General features: G+C 33.9%; 1 protein-coding gene across 1 annotated transcript in view; it reads right to left on the minus strand.

Moving 5' to 3' along the window:
* LOC137432611 (netrin-G1-like) overlaps positions 1–16755 on the minus strand; it is a 232406-nt gene that overhangs the window by 34678 nt on the left and 180973 nt on the right. The gene's annotated exons all lie outside the window — the stretch shown is intronic.

Below are 16755 nucleotides of genomic sequence, written 5' to 3' on the forward strand. Positions count from 1 at the left end.
ACGTGGTCCCGGGGGTATGACGCCACGCCCGGTCGGCGCTGGGTAGGGTTTTAGGCCCACAAGTCCTATGACCTAAATACCAGCGCTTCCCGGTACGCGAAGGAACACCCCCCCGCTCACGGCCGCAGCGTAATGGATGTTGCGCCGAGCGAAGCGAACTGCGGCGTGAGCCGTTTACCAAGACTAGACCCGATTCCTTAAACGTTGGCCAAATCGTGCCATCGGTATTCAATTGGGAAATCACCAAAACGACAAGGATGTGAAGAAGAAGAAGACAAAAAGGGTTTGAAATACGACTATAATTTATTACTACTATTTACAAGACCAAAGAAACCAAGGAGAAGGAAGGATACGAAAATAAAGACAGAAAGAGGGACGGACCAGAAGGACACAGTGAAACTTAGCTTACCTATTACAGTCTTACTTAGAAACCCAAGGACAAGACAAAAGACAGACTACGATCACACTTACACGACTGGGGAATGGAGGCAGGAATGACTGGAAGGAGGAATGGGACGGTTCAGCTGGGGCAGATGGTTCGGGCTTGATCCCGCACGGGACGTCGGGCTGGACCTCGACGGCCACTGATGCCACCGCAATCTGGTTCCCGCGGGGTAACCGGTCGAAGCTGCCTGGTGGAGTCAACGCTGCTTGTGGAGCCAAAACTGCTGGTGGAGCCAAACTGCTGGTGGAGCCAAAACTGCTGGTGGAGCCAAACTGCTGGTGGAGCCAAACTGCTGGTGGAGTCAAACTGCTGGTGGAGTCAAACTGCTGGTGGAGCCAAACTGCTGGTGGAGCCAAACTGCTGGTGGAGCCAAACTGCTGGTGGAGCCAAAACTGCTGGTGGAGCCAAAACTGCTGGTGGAGCCAACTGCTGGTGGAGCCAAAGCTGCTTCTCTGGCTCACCTCAGGACGCGTCTCCCTTCTTTCTCCGAGGGCTCGTCTCCACTCATCTGCCGTCTCTGGCGCAACTCTTAGAACTTCTTGGAACTTATCTCAAAGGCTTCCGCGCGCGCTTATATTATGCCTCGGGCGATCAAGCCACCGGCCTCCAGGACACGCCCATCGGTGAGCTCGCCTCGGCCCTGATTGGTGGGCACGGGCTCTCTGGCTCCACCCTTGATGACGATGGGCAGGCACGCCCTTCTTCCCTGAGCTGACCATGCCGTAATGGCGGCAAATGCAGTTGGCAGTAGAGGCTTTGGGAATGGGAATGAAAGGGGATCTATCTATTTGAATTCGGTGCAATGGAGTGTCAATTAATGGAAGACACAGCCTTAACCTACATAGAATAAGGAAATAAACTACCAACAAGCAGGAAATCTATGATTGGCTAACGTGATTGTATATGACCTAATTAAGGGACGCCCTTTTGACCTTTATACACAACTGGAGGAAGGAGGGTGATATTTTACAATGTACTACACAATAAAAAAACACAATTCTCATATCCACAACAATATATATATATATACAGTGGAACCTTGACTTACGAGTGCCCCAACTTATGAGTTTTTCGAGATACGAGCCGTCGCTCGGGCGGTTTATTGCTTTGAGATGCGAGCCGAGATCCGAGTTACGAGCTTTCGCCACCCGGTCACGTGGTTATCTTGCCGTGCAAGTACAGTATCTCTGTCGTATAGCGCTGCATTTTTGTTTTCGCATGTTGGTTATTTTGAGTTTACGCCGCCAGGTGGGTTCTGGTCACGTGGTTATCTTGCCGTGCAAGTACAGTATCTCTGTCGTATAGCGCTGCATTTTTGTTTTCGCATGTTGGTTATTTTGAGTTTACGCCACCAGGTGGGTTCTGGTCACGTGGTTATCTTGCCGTGCAAGTACAGTATCTCTGCCGCCAACTTGTTCAGAGTGCCGGCGATAGCTCGCCTTCTCTTTGTGGAAAACACGGTACTGAGAAGAAGAAGAGGATGATGTGCTTGGATATAAAACACGCAATCGTCGAAAAACACGAGCGAGGTGTCGAGGAGGACGTATATAACGGCAGAGGAGAAGAGCATGCCAGGCCACAACTTGTGGATATAAAACACGCAATCGTCGTGTTTTATATAAAACTTGTGCTTGGATATAAAACACGCAATCGTCGAAAAACATGAGCGAGGTGCCGAGGAGGACGTATATAACGGCAGAGGAGAAGAGCATGCCAGGCCACAACTTGTTCAGAGTGCCGGCGATAGCTCGCCTTCTCTTTGTGGAAAACACGGTACTGAGAAGAAGAAGAGGATGATGTGCTTGGATATAAAACACGCAATCGTCGAAAAACATGAGCGAGGTGTTGAGGAGGACGTATATAACGGCAGAGGAGAAGAGCATGCCAGGCCACAACTTGTGGATATAAAACACGCAATCGTCGTGTTTTATATAAAACTTGTGCTTGGATATAAAACACGCAATCGTCGAAAAACATGAGCGAGGTGCCGAGGAGGACGTATATAACGGCAGAGGAGAAGAGCATGCCAGGCCACAACTTGTGGATATAAAACACGCAATAAAAACTCCAAAATATTGATTCTGACTGACGTTTCTTTTGCTGTTCAGTATATATATATATATATATATATATATATATATATATATATATATATATATATATATACATATATATACATATATATACATATATATACATATATATATATATATACATACATATATATATATATATATATATATATATATATATATATATATATATATATATATAAGTAGGGTAATAATGTTGCTTCTGGGACACCTCGTTTAACATGGGAAATCCCTATCTAATGTCGTTTACCCCTATTTGGGAAAACACCCCTATTAATCCAAAAGACTATGGGCCCTTTGACCTTATGAATCATGAGCCAATTGATCTACTTGGGCTAATACATAATGAATATATTTTAATTGAGCTAGGGATGGGATTGGGTTGGGGGCTGTATATTATTATGACTCACACATACACAAAAGTTTAGCCTCAACTTTAGTTGAGGTTTAACTTATGTGTATGTGTGAGGGATAGGGGTTCACAGATCTCTAGTGTGAACCTGTGATCCTTTTGGACCATGGGTTAATTAATCTACTTAGGCTAATACATAATGAATATATTTTAATTGAGCTAGGGGTTCACACATACTGGAAAGTTGTGGGATCCTTCTGACCTTATGGACCTTTTACCCACTCAAACATCGACCCTACAAATATTTGTTTATGCGTGGGAAATAATTTAATTCTCCTACAACTCTCCTCACCGTCTAATATATTAACAAAAAATATGTTTGAGTTTGGTTCTTTATTAAGATATTTTAACTGAGCTAAGATAAAATGGTAAACCTCCCTCAATGTTCTTGTTTGAGCGCCTCCAGTGCCACATACCATTTTAAAATTATAGTATATATTTTCCTGACAACCATCAAAGTTTTCCGTCCACTCAAAAATATTTCCATGTTTTTTACCCAACTCACCGGTATTTAAATTAATTCTCTTATTTGTTTTGTGAACTTTTTTACCAGTTGCCTTTTCAATTATACCTATTTGATATTTTTCACATTCATTATGTTTTCCATTTATATACCAAGGTTGATTACACCTCCACTCTTTAGTCTGGTTAATACTTGGTTCTATCATTTATATAATAGTAAAAAGGCGACGGTAGCCCGTTAAAATCCCTAACCCCATTAACTTATCACTTATATACTTATATATCCATAAGGGAGACTATCAATTCCATTTTCTAAAATAAACCTCTTATCATCAAAAGCCCCCAATGCTTTCTTATTCATCTCTTCTGAATATAATTGATGTTTATAACTTCTTATTCCATTAATCTTTCTAAACTCTTCTTTCTTTGTTGTTAAACAGTTATAATAATCCTTAAAGTTTATTGTTTCTTTTATGACATTTTTCTTTATGCCTTTTAACTTCTTATCAGTTTTTTCAACGTTATTCACAATATATTTATAAGCATAAGCCTTAGACCTCAATCCCACAAATTCACTCATGACATTTCCTCCTAATTCATCCTTAAACTTTCCAATCACCTTTTTATTTTTGGAGGAGAACAACTCACTCTCTGGGCTGTAATTACTAGTGTCATAGATATTAATGTCCTTTTTCATGTCTGAATAAACATCATCAGTATTAATTTGCAAAATAAAACTATCTGTATCCATATAAAGTAGATTAACATCATTTTGATATTTCTTCCTCAAGTTATTATAAAAGTAATCATACATTAATGACTTTGATAAATCAAGAATTGTTGTTCCAATATAAATAGGTTTGTTCATTTCAATACTCTCTTTAACCAAATGGATCGCACAAAAGTTCTCAGTAAAGACCTCAGCTCTAGTAAAACTCGGTCTATTAATTAATTTTGATGCTTGTTCCCAAGATGTTGATAGTCTGATATTTTGTCTTTTCCTCACATTCTCCATGGTCTTACCAAAGACCGCATTATTCATCAATTTATAAAAGTCTTTCTCAAAATCGGTTTTTGACTCTGTTCTTCTTTGTGTATTGAAATCAATGTACCCCCTTAACCAATGACTTTGATTGAACTTTAGAACCCTATGGATCTTCTCTACTCTTAGACCTTTTGATAAATATTGTCGCAAATTTCTTTGGTGTAGAACATAATTTTTCTTGTTATATAATGTAGTAAGTAATTTTTCTGATGATTCACCTATATTAAATGATCGCTGATAATCACTTAACCACTCCTTCTTTGGACTTTCTTTCTCACAAGCAAATGGGAGATCTTTGTGTAGGTTATGGAGTTCCTCTGGATATTTTAAATCAATTTCAAAATAATAACCAACCTTTGAATCATCCAATTCTTTTTGTGTAGAGATACATACATCTTGTAAAACGTTTTTGTAGTCTTTTTCCTTTACCCATCTAAGTTTTCCATAAGGAAGAGCCTGAGACATTGCCCAGCCATACAGGTTGTTTGCGTCATAGTACATCAAGTAAGAACTCTCTTTCGTTGATTCATAATTTGGAAGATATTTGTTATTTGCTTTTGCGTATCTCTTTGAACAGACTTGTGAAATTCCTCCTCTCTTTGCCTTTTCAATCATCAAAAGCATATCAACATCGGTTATCAAATCCAAATCTTGTTTTGTCATTTTCAACATCGCACTCCAGGCCAATCCAGGTGCTGTGTAGTAGTGAGCAGGATCCAATCCATATCCAGTGCGACAAACAGATCTAAAGGCTTCAAATACATCAGCCAATAAAAGGACATCAGTTTTGAGATACAAATCATGATACTCGCCAAGATTCTTGATGTTATATTTTTCCCAAACATTTTGTGCGTGTACATAATCTTTATCAGATATATTACTGTTGTTTAATTTGTTATAGAAATTTTCTTTTGAAGGAAGTTGTGTTTCATTGAATCTCTCAAATGAGTCCATATAGTCATAGGGGTAAATTCCCTTTTGTGTTAGAAAATCTTTATCTAAAAAATACTCTGAAAGACATGGAAACTCTTTTAGATTTTGAACCAAGTTAACCAATGGACTTGCCATGAATTTAAATGTATCAAGAAATCTGATATGAGTAATAGGAGATGTGTGAATTGTTTTTGTGAATGAAATGTATTTCTGATCCGTGTTTGGAATTGCTGAGATACTTCCAGAAGTCTTTGAGAGTTCCTTGATAAATAGATGTGTATCATAATGAGCGTTGTTATGAAGAAAGACAGGAATGAAAGAGGGGAGTTGATAATTAATATTACAACTTTGATGAGCCGGACCTCTATATTTACCAGTGAGATGACAATGATCTCTAACCTTTAGACCTTCACCAATTTTTTCCTCACAAATATGACAGGCAGCCTTTGGTTGTCTAAATTCTCTTTTTTCTTTACTCGTCAAGGACATTGGTTTATTGGTTTCTCTCATTATCTTGGTTAATCGAACACAGTCTTTTTCTAGTCGTTTCACAAACTCCTCTGGGGTATTTGAGCCTCTATACATCTCTAACTTGTTATATTTATCACCAACGGATGATTTGATATAATAACAAAAACCGCAAGGAGTATGTTTTTGATATTTATTTGTGTATGATTCTTTTGGATCTGGAGAAGCAGTATCAATTTTTTCTAAAATACTTTCAAAATCAGCATATATAACAAATGGATGTTTGATCTTTTTCTTTTCATTTTTGAATGTGATCTTTGAGCCTTTTTTAGGCATGTTGATTACCGTTGATTTATGTTCACCACAATAATTTGAATGTTTATCTAATCTTTCTTGTGTATGGAAGAAGTTAAGACAACGCAAACAAATATATATTTTATTTGTTCTCTTACAGACTTGTGGTTTTATTAATTTAGCAATATCTTTGATGTATGTATAATGTGAATTTTCGTCTGAATTAAAATATAGAAGATTAATATGAGTTTGTTTACAATTGTCAGAAAGCTTTAAAACCTGAATGTTGTTTGTTTCTGTTAGACCATAAACATTAACTGATAAATTATTCATCTTTTCAAATTTAGGAATATCATTTAAAGTCATCGGAAACTTTAGATCTTTCGTATTTAATGTATTCTCATATTTTTTATAATGAGATACTCTTTCATCATGAAAATGTGGAGGATGTAAGTGTGCTAAAATAGACCAGAGAAAACATTTATTGTCTTTATTTTTTATATTGATAACTGCTTTTCTATTTTTGATAACACTGGGTAAATCAATGTAAGAAGAAGCTTTTAGAGGATCTGATTTAAGAATATGAATGTCTATGTAAATAATTTCTCCTATAGTGAATCCACTTCCTACGAGTGAATTACCCACACTTTCCTCTTGTTTAATAAGTTCACCATAGACTCCTGATGTTTTAAAATCTTGATATGAAGAAATAAAGTGTGGCTCTGTTCTCATGTATGGTTTAAATATTTCTCCTGTATCCCTCATCATTTCAAATTTTATTCCCATATAAAATTTAAGTGGTTTCATTTCTTTTAGTGTTTTTTTAATCAACGTTTGAACAGCAGGTTTAACTATTTCTACAGCTTCAACTATAGACTCTGGTGTAGGAGATTTGAATTTAAAGATTCGAATCCTGATATGTCCTTTGAATGCTCCATCAGTATTTTTAATAGTGATTAAATTTGACAAGTGTTTGTTTGTTTTAAGATGGGCTTTGAACCCCTTCTTTAGGATATCTCTATTACAGTGTATACAATTTTTTTTGTTCTTAGGAAATGGTGATAATTGATTTAGAATGTTGTATGTATGTTTTGCGGTGAGAATATGTTGTTTATAATATTTTACTTCCTTCTCGCAAGTATCACAATAAACCATATTTATAGGTGAACAATCTTGTGAGATTTTGACACTCATTTAACTATGAATCTTTCCTTAAAGCCACGCACATTTGGCACCAAGCCAACTTTTAATCTGACTCAGAACTTTGAGATTCAAGGAAGCTCGAGAAATCACTCGTTGTGTCATCATCAATAAAGCTACTCTCATAACTATCATTTGAGCACAAACTATTAGTATCATCACCATCATCCAAGTTCAATGAAATAGTAAAATCTTCACTGCTGTATTGACTCATATTTATAGGGCAACAAAGAGTTTATTGTGTCCAAAATTAGTTTATTTATTTTTTCATTAAGAATTACTAATTGATCTGGATTTAATATTTCCTTTGTTAATTTAAAAAGATCATTATCGAGTTTCGTATATCTTGGTGGCATTCCATCTCGATTATGATCAGAATCTTCAGAGTCATCCGAATCTTCAGAGTCATCCGAATCTTCAGAGTCAGATGAATCCTCTGAGTCAGATGAATCTTCAACTATTGATGGACATTCTTCTTCAGAGTCATATTTTTTTAAAACACTTAATAATTTAAACCCAAAGATAACTCTTCTTCCATTATGTCTTTTGTAAAGATAATCTATTTTCATTTCACCCTCAAAATCACAACAAATTTTCATAGTATTCAAGTTAACATATGGGAGTATTTTTTCAAAATCAACAGCATTCTCAATATCTCCTCTATAAAACTCAGGAGCAAAATTCTTATAGAATGTTGTTTCACTATATTCTTTTTCTTCATCTTCAAGCAAATCATAAGCCTTTTTAAGCTGATCAATAATTATTGAATCAACACTGATTAATTTATTATTCCTCATCCTAAATTTAATTCTACCATTATTCCAACTAAACGAATCTATTGATTCATCTTCAATGCGGTAGTCAAGTAGGGAGTCAGTTTTTCCATGATTACAAAGAACTCCGCTAAGAGATTCAATTGTGTCTTGGATTGTTCGCACCATTTATATATGAAAACTTTACTTAAACTAAATTACATTTCCATCGAGCCCAATAATTTTTCTTTCAATATCCTTTTGGATAATAATATTTTTAACATTAAAAGTTATCTTCAAATAATCTTTAATTATAATTGACCTAAATGTCATCTCCCCGGTTATGATTTTATTATTAACATCAATATCTGTTTTATTAAAAAATATACATACATCTCCTTTACTTGAGTTGATGGTCTTATCATTAAGTTCCAAAGAAGTGGCGTCCAATTTTTCACCAATCTTTTCATAAATAGCCATTAGAAGGGGGGAGACATGATCCAAATGGACTTTTATCGATTTTTTAGCTGGAATAGAAAATCCGCGGCCTTTAAACATAATTGATGGACTAATATTATCATTTAATTCGGGATAAACCCAAAAATTACCATATTTATCTTTGTTCAACTTTACATCTTTGACACAATCAATAGAACCTTCAGTAATAGATTGAAATTGGTCTTTTGTGTTGTGAAACATTGTATTTATTAGTGAATAAACTTGCGTTTAGTTTAAGTAAAAATTTACTATATAAATATGATAAGTTCTGAAGGATATTTAGAATTTCCAGACTCTCCATATGATAAATTAGAGAATTGTCCGGCTTGTGATAGAGTGGGGCTTAATGATGAGGATTCATATAAACAATGTATTTTCTGTGATTTAATTTTAATTAATGATAATAAAAAATATAAAAAAATATATAACTCTTTTAAATTAGAACCAAAAATGAATTACTTTACAAGATTAATAAGAGAGATGAATGTTAAGTATTGTGATGATAATACACCATTTCTTTCAAGGGAAGAGACTAATTGTATTGAGGAAATGTATAAGGGTTTAATGATATTTATTATTCAAAATAATTTTAATGGAAATGTTAATACAAGATACTACATAAATAAAATAATGAATTATTTTGAAATTAAACCTGAACTCAGGATAAAATATAGAGTTTCTCAAATAGCTCAAAAAAAGTTGGATAACTTGTTTTCCAAATATATAAATGAATGATTTTTTACCCGTTTGGGAAAATAAGATAAAATTTAATAACCATAAAAACATTCCAAATTCATTGAGATGTCTAATAGTTGGTTCAAGCGGATGTGGAAAAACCTGTTTACTTTTAAAGATGCTCCTTGGTTCTAATTTTTTAGATTATGATAATTTAATAATTTTTACAAAGTCAAGTTTTCAACCCGAGTATCAACTACTCTCACAGGGTTTTAATGCAGGTCTTAAAAAGGAAGACATTATCGGTTTATTTAAACTTCAAAACAAACTGAATGATTATAATATTGAAGATATAATACAATTATTTTGTGATACACAGAAATCAAAATCGAAACCCATAACTTGTATTCTCAGTGATAATACGGATGATATACCTTCACCTCAAGATTTAGATAAATCAAAAAAGAACCTCGTCATCTTTGATGATTGTGTTAATGAGAGAAACCAAACAGTAATGGATAGCTACTATACAAGAGGGAGACATTCTTCTTGTAATTGTATATATCTTAGTCAATCATATTTTCAACTCCCTCGACGCTCAATAAGAAACAATGCCAATACTTTTATTTTATTTAAGTTAAATTCAATAGATGTAAATAATTTTTGGAGAGATAATTGCTCTACGTTATGTAGTAAAAAAGAATTTGAAAATTATATGAAACACACGATTGGAAAATATAAATATATTGTTGTGAAACAAGATGAGATACTAAATGATATTTTTCAATAAATAAATACAGAAAATGAATACCGAAGAAAGAGAAAGAAAGTTTAAGGAACATCAACAATTAGTTTCAAAAGTTGTTAAACAACAGGAAGAGATAAAGAAGAAACGGAGACAGAAACTAACTGGTGAAGAAGCCTTTGAAAGAAAACAAGAGAAATTCTTTAAACCACTTTTGAAAACTCAACACTCACCTACAGTTCCCACGGTAGAATTTACTCCGAAAAAACTTCAAATGCTCAAAGATTTTAGTCAGATAACAAAACAAGAACTTGGTGAATTAGAATATGATGACGAGGGATTATTTCGGAAACTTGAGGAGGTAAATCAACCCCCTAATTATGTTGTGGAAGCTCTTCAAAACAATGAATATTCGGCGGGTTCAAAAACCAGAGCAGGTCTCATTCCAACAGAAGAACCAGCAGTGTTTCATCTTGTGGAAGAAAAGGTATTGATATTTAATGATGAATTGATGTTCTTGAGTTCTACTCAACCAAATGTTAAATTAACTCCAAGATTAATGTTTCTTCTAACAAACCCCGGATTCAGCGGTTCAAAATATTTTGAGGAACCACTTGATATGGAAAGAGAGGAAGATAGGGTATATATTGAGTTGTTAAATGCACTTGATTATGGAGTTTCTGTTGCTGGTAAAAGTAAGAAGAATGAGAAGGAGAAACATATTATTGATGCTTTAAGTAAGCTTGGTTCGGGTGTTAGTTTTCTTCCAAATGACCCATCACAATTAGTTAATAGGCTATTATTGTTGTTAGGTAGTAAGAAGGCTGGAAACAACAATTGTTTTAATGAATCCTCAGCCATTTTAGATCAGTTGATGAACATGAAAATAATTAATAAATGTCAATACAAAGATATTTTATTAGATATTAAATAAGATGAGAAGCACAATTCTTAGTTTTAATTTCACAACGAGCGATTACACAGCTTCATTCCCTTACCCACTACAACTTGACCCCCTTACCTCATATGAGGCATCTTTATTGTCAATGGAAACTTATAATACCTTGTTTAATATCACAGAGAAAAACAACAAGTTTAGTTATAATCCAGGAAGTGGATATAAAACTATAACCGTTTCACCTGGAGCTTACGAGATTTCTCAAATATCTTCAGAAGTCTCTCGCCTTATGAAAGAAAAAGGTGATGAACCAAAAAATATTGTAATAGATATTCAAAAACACACTTCAAAATCAACTATTAAACTTAAAAATAATTATAAAGTTGATTTCACGATTGAAAATTCGTTTAGAGAGCTATTGGGTTTCTCTTCAAAAAAGATTGAAAATAACGGGACGTTTTACAGTGATAATGTTATCCAAATATCCTCCGGTATAAATTCAGTATTAATTCATTGTGATTTGATTGATGGTGCTTATAACGATGGAATAAGAACAAATACAATATTTTCATTCAGTGCATACTCAACCCCGATTGGTTATAAATTTAATATGGAACCAAAAAATCTTGTCTATTTACCTGTGTCAGGAAAAACCATATACAGAGTAAATTTTAGGATAACCGACCAAGATAATCGTATGATATCCTTTAATGATGAAATTATATCCATCAGAATTCACCTACGTGAAGTTTTTCAATAAATAAATAATGGTTATTGTGAGAAAACACGAGTTGGGAAAATATAAAATAATTACAGGGGAGGGCATGTTCCTTTCACCAGACTATACAAGGTATGTGGGTAGAGGATACTATAAACCTAAGAGACAACGAGGTGTAGGTCATCAATTTCGAAATAAAGGAGATGGGATAATTGATACTCTAATGGGTATTGGTTCAACCATCCTTAAACATAAAGACCTAATTGGTTCAACTGCTTCTGCCGTGGGCTCCGTTGCGGGTGCTATAAAGAGTATAAAAGATGCTCAAAAGGAGTCCCATAAATTACAAGCAATCAAAGAAATTAAAAAAGGTAAAACTCAACTATCTTCACAAGAACGACAAAAAATCATTAAAATACTTGGGTCAGGGTTTCAACAATTTTAATGCTATATAAATACAAGTATGGAAGCGATTGATAGTATCTATGATTTGGATGATACGATTATCATTTCAAACTCCACTAAAAAGGAAGACTATTTTAAGGTAAATGCTATAACAGGAACAGACTGGAATTCAAACGGAACAAAAAGTTTTGAAATAAATAATCAACAAACTTACTTGAATATAGCTGATAGTTTCTTGCTGTGTAAATTTAAATTCACTAAGGCTGCGAATAATACTAATGCTACACTCGTAAATGATTTCTTCTGGAAAATGTTTGACAGTGTCCGCCTGTATATTGGAACACAAGAGGTTGAAGCGGTTGATTATGTCTCTGCTACATCTGAAATGATGAAATTTACACTATATTCGTTTAGTGATAGAATGGGTAAGGGAGCTGTTGAAGGTTTTATTCCTGATATGTCAACGGGTACAAACGCAGACCCTGGTTATAGTCAAAGGAAGTCAATGTATAATGATGAAACAAAAGCAGTGAATAGTTTTACCGTAGCAGTACCTCTTAAAGGTATATTTGGATTTTGCGATTATGATAAAGTTTTGTATGGTCTTAAAATTAGATTTCAACTACAAAGGAATGATAATGTAAATAGGTTGCTTTTTGGGGATGAAAATGCTTTTGGAGACAACAATAAATTTGTTATTAATGATTTGTGTTGGTATATCAGTGAATATACTCCTAATCTTAAAACGGAAGAGATGTTAAATAGAAGACTTAACTCAAAGAAACCGCTAAATGTATCATACCTTAAAAGAAGATGTCAACACGTTAAACTGGAACACACTACCTACACTTGGAATTTGGGTGTTCTTCAAGGAAAGCCACGATACCTCTGGCTCATTTTTAAAAAACCAGATGGAGAGGACGGTACTAATAAGAATAATGCGCTGAGTGATAATGCTAAGGTGAAACAACTTCGGGTTTCTCTTGATGGCACATTTTATCCGCGAGATAGATTGGAAATTGATTGGGAAAAAAATGATTATGCGGAAGCCTACAAGTCCTACCAAAAGGTGTGTGAAAGTAATGGTAATAATGATCCTATTTTGGATATGGTTGCATTTAAAGGTTTATATACAATCTACGCAATTGACCTGAGTTCTCAAAAGGAAACTATAAAGTCTAATCGAGTGGATACTTCTCTATACATTGAAAGAGGGGAGAGTGAAGAGGTTAATGCATATTGTTTGCTTTTGGAGGAAACAGAATTACAGATTAATACAGATAATGGTGTTATGATTAATATCACATAGGTTTTTTCTCATAAATAAATGGTTGGGGTATATGTTAATCAAATCAATCTTAATAAATTAACATCTTGTATTCAAAATCAAAAGCCTTGTATTATTAATGTTAATACAATTCAAAGAAAAGGAGCTGTAAGAATTGATGTTTTACTCACACACACACAAGTAAAAACACTAAATGATGTTGGATCACTTAAAATTAAAATGACGAAACCTATGTTAAAGAAATATTCAATAGACGAGTCAAGAGGAGGATTTCTCCCGTTTCTAATTCCTTTATTTGCTGGTTTAAGTGCGGCGGGAGCATTGACTGGTGGTATTTCAGCAGCGGTAAAAACTGCTAACGAAAGGAAGGCACAACTAAAAGCTCAAAAAGAATTGGAAAGACATAACAAGGAGTTGGAGAAACAAATTAGTGGAAGTGGTGTAATTGTAGATTTTGCTCAAAAACTTGAAAGTCTACCTGATAAAGCTAGATTGTTGGTTGGAGATATGCTTTCCTCTATCGCTCAAGCGGGTGTTAAACTAACTAAACGGGGTAATGGATTGTATCTTTCTCATAAATAAATGGATAAATGGTTTAAACAATTTGGAAAGAATACAACGTCAAATATAGAACTAGCTAAGTATTGTAAAACACTAAAAATTGATAATGTGGTTATTTGTATGAGAGATGAATTAACACATATAAATAAGAATACAAAGAATATTATTATGAATTTAGACACACAGAATGGTTCTCATTGGGTTTGTATTCATAATAGTCAGGATAAATATTATTTTGATAGTTATGGTATGCCACCACCTGTTGAAGTAATACAATTCTTACAGAATGGTGTTTATCAAACATTCCAAGTTCAAGAAATTAATTCTAAATGTTGTGGCCAATTATGTTTATATGTATTATTTCAACTCAACAATAATGAAAATTTTTATGATATCATTTTTTATCTAATATAAATGACCTATGTTGGAAAAGATGGTTCTATCTTTGGAAAATCCTCTCAGGATATTGATTTATCAAATTATTATACAAAGGCACAGGCTGAACGACAAAAATATAGTGTAAGTAAAAATATTAATATGAAGAATACTTATAAATTAATCAATTATCCAAACCCTACAGATGCGAATGACTTGATTAGATTCAGTGATTTATCACAATATATATCTTTAAAGAAAACAGCACGTTTTGTGAAACAAGTAAAATTTACAACCACAACACCTGGTTATACTGACCATACACCTTTCCTCATTGAATTTAACTACCTGCTTACAATTAAATTTTATAAAGAAGGACATTTAGTTAATATGCGAATTAATAAATGGGGGTATGATATGCCTGATTTAGGGTATAATTGGTCTTTTTCAATAAACATAGAAGACCTACATGATTTAAATCAGTCTCGTAAAGAAGAATATTATCCACTTGGTGAAGATAAGGATTTATGTGGAAGTACAATTAGTAAACAACAAATACGTGATTTTAAGAAAATAAAAATATATGATAGTATAGCGATGGTTCGCATGACAAAGAAGGAAGGTAATGAGATAAGGATAGAAAGCCGAGGAATACAAACCGATTTGGTAGTGGGAAGATGGGGTGGTATTACCTGTCATAATATTAATCTCACATATATTTCTGATACATAAATGGCAGGAAGAAGACTACAAGAGAATTATAATTTTTGTATTCAAGGATACCTACAAGAAAAGGGTGCTCGGTATTACATACCTTATGATTTGGAGCATATACATGGGAATTTTGTCATTAAAAACTGGCCTTATACTGATATTGTTAAACCCACAAATAGAGACTTGTTTAAAATATTAAATAAAAATGAACTTCTCAAAGTTATGAAATATAAAACTCTTTTAGAAATCGTCAACAAATCTTATTGGTATCCTATTATGAGAAAAATAATTATAGATACAAGAATATCTCAAAATCCAGATGAGTATATGTATAATATTCTTTGGGGTTCAAACTCAAGGGTAGCAAGGGATGAGGAAGGAGTTGAAGAAGAGAAGGAGGAAAGAGAGAAAAAGGAGAAGGAGGAAAGGGAGAAAAGGGAGAAGGAGGAAAGGGAGAAAAGGGAGAAAAAGGAGAAGGAGGAGAGGGAGAAAATGGAGGAGGAGGAGAGGGAGCAAAGAGAGAGGGAGGAAAAATATAAAAAGATGGAAATCAGTGAGATTCATAAAAGATTGAGTGTATTAAAGCAAATAAATCAATCTCAACGCACCGAAGAGGAAATTAAAGAATTAACAACTCTTATGAAGATAGTGGTTTCAAAAATAAGAACGTCAATGTCTTCAATTTCAGGGAGGAGATTTAAACGAGAAAGTGGTGAAGAAGAAGAAGAAGAAGAAGGAAAAGATTATGTGATTGATGATGTTGGTGTCATTGACTTTAGTTAGTTTTTATTTGTAAATAAATGGAGGAGAGAGTGAAGGCATTCCTTAGGATTCTTTATGTTTTAAAAATAAAGATTGAAATGTATATGTTGAAAACCAAAAAGGTTTTGATACTCTGTCGGAATTTTTCTGATAAATAAATATGAGTTATTGTCTCAAATGTAAAAAGAAAACTAAATCTAAAAATATCTCTTATGTTAAAGCTAAAAATAATAGAGTTTATCAAAAAGGAATATGTCAAGTATGTGGCTCTAAAAAGTGCCAATTCATCTCTCCTAAAAGAGGAGGAGACATACAAAAGTTTCTGTCAGGAAGTAAATTTACAACAACTGGAATTCCAGGGGAATTACACCTTCCAGGGTATTCTTTCTGTGGTCCAGGAACAAACTTGGATAAAAGATTAGATGAGGCTGACAATCCTAAACCTTGGTCTAAACCTACAAATAGGGTTGACGAAGTGTGTATGAAGCATGATATTGCTTATGGGAAAACCACTACGTTGACTGAAAAACATAAAGCCGACAGCGAAATGTTGTATAATTTGTCTTTGATACAAAATCCAACGTTGAGAGAGAAAGTTGATAGGTTTATTGTGAGAAATTTGATAAATGCTAAATTGAAACTTGGTCTTGGTTATTCCTCAAAAAACTATTAGGCTCTAATGATGTCAAGACTGAGGAGCTTTTGGCTGAAGAATTACACAAACCTATAATCACAAAGTTTAAAAGAAGGAAGGTTTATTCTAAATACACCGACCACATATGGTCCGCTGATTTAATTGAATTGAATAATGACAGGGGATACAGGTATGCTTTAACCGTTATTGATTTGAGGAGTAGATTTGCCTGGGTTGTCCCTTTAAAAAAAAAAAGGGGTGATACTTTAATGTTAGCCTTTAAGCTAATATTTGATCGGGATAAAAGGAAACCAAAGAAGTTATGGACTGATGAGGGAACAGAGTTCTATAACAAAATATTCATGAAATTTCTTAAGG

This window comes from Myxine glutinosa, chromosome 8, assembly GCF_964187855.1.
Source record: "Myxine glutinosa chromosome 8, kmMyxGlut1.1, whole genome shotgun sequence".
Taxonomy (NCBI): Eukaryota; Metazoa; Chordata; class Myxini; order Myxiniformes; family Myxinidae; genus Myxine; species Myxine glutinosa.